The sequence below is a fragment of the Bison bison genome, unplaced genomic scaffold, assembly GCF_000754665.1.
Source record: "Bison bison bison isolate TAMUID 2011002044 unplaced genomic scaffold, Bison_UMD1.0 scf7180017864531, whole genome shotgun sequence".
NCBI classification, from domain to species: Eukaryota; Metazoa; Chordata; class Mammalia; order Artiodactyla; family Bovidae; genus Bison; species Bison bison.
This window is the reverse complement of record NW_011495081.1, coordinates 4,750,010-4,755,207: the sequence shown is the minus strand read 5'-3', so window position 1 is coordinate 4,755,207 and position 5,198 is coordinate 4,750,010.

The window sequence follows — 5,198 nt, the reverse complement described above, 5'->3', positions numbered from 1 at the left end:
CATAAATTTCTTACTATGTGCAGGTACTGCTCTGTATTTAATGTTATTTAATCCTTAAAACAACTCTTTTAACTTGCCCAAGGTCCCACAGCCAAACCGGGATTCAAACCCACGTAGTGTGCCTGCCTGAGCACACGCTCCTGGTAACTATGCCACCACTGCTTGTGGAGGCAGAGACACATTTACTCTGAAGCCAACAAATTCCTTTCCAAGGGAATGTACTCAATTTATAATTTTGTGATTTTTTTCCTTAAAGAGACCCTCAAGATTGTATTAACTTCAAGTTCTATAAAACTGGATGCAAATACAATGTCTTGTTCATTTGAAATTCTCTTAAATCTTGTTTAGTAATGGTGATTGTCACATCATCATAGTGATGATGGTTCCAAGCCTTACGCGGAGCATTTACAAGGCATTTTCAGCCATCTCACTGGATCCTTACAAAAACCTAAAAATTAGGTGCGGCCATTGAAACTTGGTAAACAGATGACAAAAGAGACAAAAGATGACCTCAGAGACACTAAGTAATTTTGTCTAAAGCCACCCAGCTATAAATGATGGAGCCAGAGCTGAAGCTCAAGGCTTCTGATCCCATCTGTCAAGATTCCTTCATTTAGGTCTTTGCTGCCTGTGGGTTCTGAGAGCCTTTCAATCACTTAGCGGATGGTGGTCCTCCCGCCCCCCGCCCCACACATACCCATTTGAAGAGCACTCCATCACATCCAACAATTATCTAAATTGAAGTTGTCCATCCTGCCTTTTAAATTCTTCTCCAGATAATGAACCTTTTCAACCAATAGGGTGCTTGATGTTAATCACACAGAGAAATGCAAACTTGATCCATACACCTTCAAATAGATAGAGCCTAAAAGGTACAGAAATTGCATTTACCTTCCAAGCCCTAATCTTGATAATTTCTTTAGGGAAACTTCTTCAACTGCCTGTCTTCAAGAGACTTTTAAAGCTCTCAAGCAATTGCTAAGTGATCCTAGAAATACATTTGCCTGTAGCTAGAGATTTTTGATAAGTAGCCTATAATTTATCACTGTATTACAGAGAGCCTGGAGAAAGCCTTCTATATTATGCTGAAGCCTTCAGCTTTCACAGCTGATATGTAAACATATTCCCAAACTAGAGGTGCCCTGGATCATTTGTAATGGCTAAACACTGACCCTAGAGATATCATCACTGTATGTTCAGTTGTTCCCAAGGACGTGGCGGCTCTAAATATCACACATGCATGCATGCTAAGTCGCTTCAGTTGCGTCTGACTCTTTGTGACCCCGTAGACTATATAGCCCGCCACATTCCTCTGTCCATGGGGATTCTTCAGGCAAGAGTACTGGAGTAGGCTGCCATGCCCTCCTCCAGGGGATCTTCCTCACCCAGGGACTGAACCCATGTCTCTTGTGTCTCCTGTATTGGCAGGAGGGTTCTTTACTGCTAGCGCCACCTGGGAAGCTCTATCATACAGGGAAGTGTCTTCACCTGCAGGCCCATGTCTTCTCCAGACTTAAGCAGTCAGTGGAAAAGAGATAAACACAGGCAGAAGCAGAGAACTCAGTCTCTGGAGTTAGGCCCGCCTGGGTGTGACCGCTCTCCCCCAGCTCCACCTCTTACCAGCTGGGTAGCCTATGCACACTGCTTTATTTCGTTCATTGATTCAACAACTACTTGCTGAGCACTTACTAAATGACAGTGAGTGCTATACGTACTGAGACAATGGAATGAACGAAACTATCTCAGGGAGCTGGAGTTTCCATTTGCAAAACAGAAATAACTGAAGCACCTAGCTCACAAGGCTGGTTAGGGATGATAAGTCAGCCTGGGGCCGGCTCAGACTTACTCTATTTAAAAAACTATAAAACAGTCTTTAACCTTGATTCTAGACTTTTAAAACATTCAGGATTGTTTGTTTATATTTTGAGCCACTCCAAACCCTGCTTTTTCAGAAAATTTTCAAGGGATTTCCCTTAATGGGGAATGTAGGAGAAAGAGTTTCTAGAGCCTTGAGACAGGAATTCCCTGATGGTCCAGTGGTTATAACTTTCACTGCCTAGGATCTGAGTTTGATCCTGGTCAGGGAACTAATATTGGTGAAGAAAATAGTCAATTAAATCTCCGTCTATACAAGGCAAATATTCATACATTATTTATCCCAAGATTTTTAATCATGTCTTGCTTCTTTTTCCTTTCTCCCTGAGTTAGGATTGGACTTGAATCACTGTTAACTAAGTATTTTTGGCAATGGGTCAGATGATTCAGGAGATGTATTTGGTGTATTCTAATATGCCTTTGCAGCTTCCCTGGTGGCTCAGACAGTGAGGAATCTGCCTGCAATGAGGGAGACCTGGGTTCAATCCCTGGGTTGGGAAGATCCCCTGGAGAAGGGAATGGCAATCCACTCCAAGTATTCTTGCCTGGAGAATCCAATGGACAGAGGAGCCTGGTGGGCTACAGTCCATGGGGTCGCACAGAGTGGGACAGGACTGAGCAATTAACACACACACACAGGGAACTAAGATCCCACAAGTCATGGAGTGTGGCCAAAAAGAAGAGCTTTGGGCCATATGGGTCGGAACTATGAGGCAACAGGAGGGTTAAGCACACTTGGTAAACCCAGCCGTGGTCAGAACTTGCTCAGTGGCCTTTGCATAGATATTCTTGTGCTGTGCTTAGTCATTCAGTTGTGTCTGACTCTTTGGAACCTCATGGTCTGTAGCCTGTCAGGCTCCTCTGTCCATGGGGATTCTCCAGGCAAGAATACTTGAGTGGGTTGCCATGCCCTCCTCCAGGGGATCTTCCCAACCTGGGGATTGAACCCAGGTTGATCCCACATTGCAGGCGGATTCTTTACCGTCTGAGCTACCAGGAAAGTCTATGCATGGTCTTTGATATAGATATTCTTAGGGGCTCTTCATTTCCAGTTTCATTCGGAAGTGTTTCTGCAGATGCTGTTTTTATGTCTGGAGTTTCTGTCTGCCTCAAGCATAGTTTAAAAGTGTCAAATGAAGCATTTACCTAAATCCCTGATGTTGTGGCTCACATTCATTTCCTTTCCTCTGGCAAGGCTTGAGTCGGATGGCCCAACCAAGAGATCCTCACTCCTGCCTGCGTCTGGTACCTGTGCTCTTCTTTGGGCCTCTCTGTGATGTACCAGAACCCAAAGACCATGTGCTGGCCCATCCCTCCCTAGTGACAGACACAGGCTCAGAATCACTGTGTCCCTGACAGCCAAATGGGCTGTCTATTTCTCCCACTCACAAAGAATCACATTTTCTTCCTTTGTCTTTTTATCAGTGGGAACCCATTTCTCAGTATGGTCTGGGGTCCATTTTCTTGCCCCAAATTTTGACATGGGGTGAAACACGAAGCAAAATCAAATCTTATGAGATTGTCAATATCAACTATTATTTGACCTAAAGGAAGGAAGGAAGGAGAGAGGGAAGGAAGGAAAGAAGGAAAGAAAGAAGGAGAAAGAAAGCTTAAAAAAGTCAGGGCTAGAATTAGGTAACTACTCATCTATTCTGCCACCTAATAATAATTTTTATAGTTGATGGACTGCTTCCTCTTCACCAAGCACTAGGCTAAGCAAAGTTTTACATACATTATCTCATTCAGTCATCATAATAACTGCAAAAAGTCTCACCCAACTCCTTCCCCATTCAATTATTTCCATTCTAAGTATGCAAAAACCGAGGGTCAGAATTCTCAAGAGACTTGCCCAAAGTCCTTCTCCTCCGATCACAAAAGCCATGAACTAGATATTGTATCTTTTATGTGACACGGGTGGGTTAAAAATCATTAGCCTCAATGACTTTGACCATCTTTTTGTCATCATTGTAAGAGTAATAATATTCAATACAGGAAATCTGAGAATTGTACAACATATGATAAAAAAAAAAAATTTTGGAGTCTCTTTAATCCTGTTTTTCCGCTCTATTCTGCTTTTTAACAAATTTGGAGTTGTCCTTCTTATCTTGTTTTGTACCCTGCCTAAAAGGTAATTAACACAGTGTCATGAGTATTGCCCCAAATCATTAAAAATTCTCCAAAAAAACTTACTTGGTTGCATTATATTGACATAAATATTACATCACTAGTTGTTCAACTGTTTTCTCCTTATTAGAAAATCAGTTCACAGATTTTGTTGTCGTGTGATAAAGATCTTTGTACAACATTTCTATTTTTAGGCCCCGGTAGCAGCCATGTCTGTCATTTAGAGGTGATTTCCCTTTGACAAGTGTCATCATTTACATTTTCTGGTTGTTTAGTCACGATGCCCTCCATAGGTTGATGTAACAGATAAATGGTACCTGCTGGGAGCTGACATGGCTCTGCCTGGGGTGTGATTGCGCTTCAGTCGTGCCCTACGGACCATAGCTGGCCAGGCTCCTCCGTCCATGGGGATTCTTCAGGCAAGAATACTGAAGGGGGTGGCCAAGCCCTTCTCTAGGAGATCTTCCCTACCCAGGGCTCGAAACTGCTGTCTCTTTCGTCTCTTGCAGGCGGATTCTTTACCACTAGTGACTCCTGGAAAGCCCCTTGGGGTGTGAGGGCCTACAGCAGAGGCCAACAGCAGGCAAAGTGGCTGGACCTGCCACCACTGCCTGCTTGGTGCTGCTCTGGGCTCAGCCTGGTGCAGATTTCTAGGGGAAGCCGGGAGAATCAGAGTGGACAGAGCAGGGAGACTGTGGGTGCTTCCCGCCCCTCTGAGAGCTCACTGCTGCCCCCACGGAGTCAGCTCACCTTGGCACCCACGGCTATCCCACTCCCCCTGGGGGGGTCCTGGTTCTGGACATGCACTTCCTGCAGCCCCCAGGCCTTTGCCTTCCTTCTTCTGCAGCAGACTTCTTACCCACCAAAGAGAAAACAGAGGACAGTGAGCAATAGACTTCTTTTTATTTCTTTTCCCCTTCCTTCATTCCCCAAACCGATACTTACGTGGTCAAACTCCCTTTCCTCACTCAGAGAAGAAAGGAGGGGGCTGACTTCTTTCACTGAAAGCAGGAAGAAGAAAAGAAAGGGGAGAAGGTAGAAACACAGCTATTAGACCATGTTACTAGCTTTATCTCTGGCTTCATGCTTTTTTTAGTCTAACTTTTTTTATATTTTAAAATATTTTACTCAAAAAGATTTATTGATTGTGTAGGATGTGCCAAGCACTGTACTTAATGCAATAGAGAATGGAAATGACC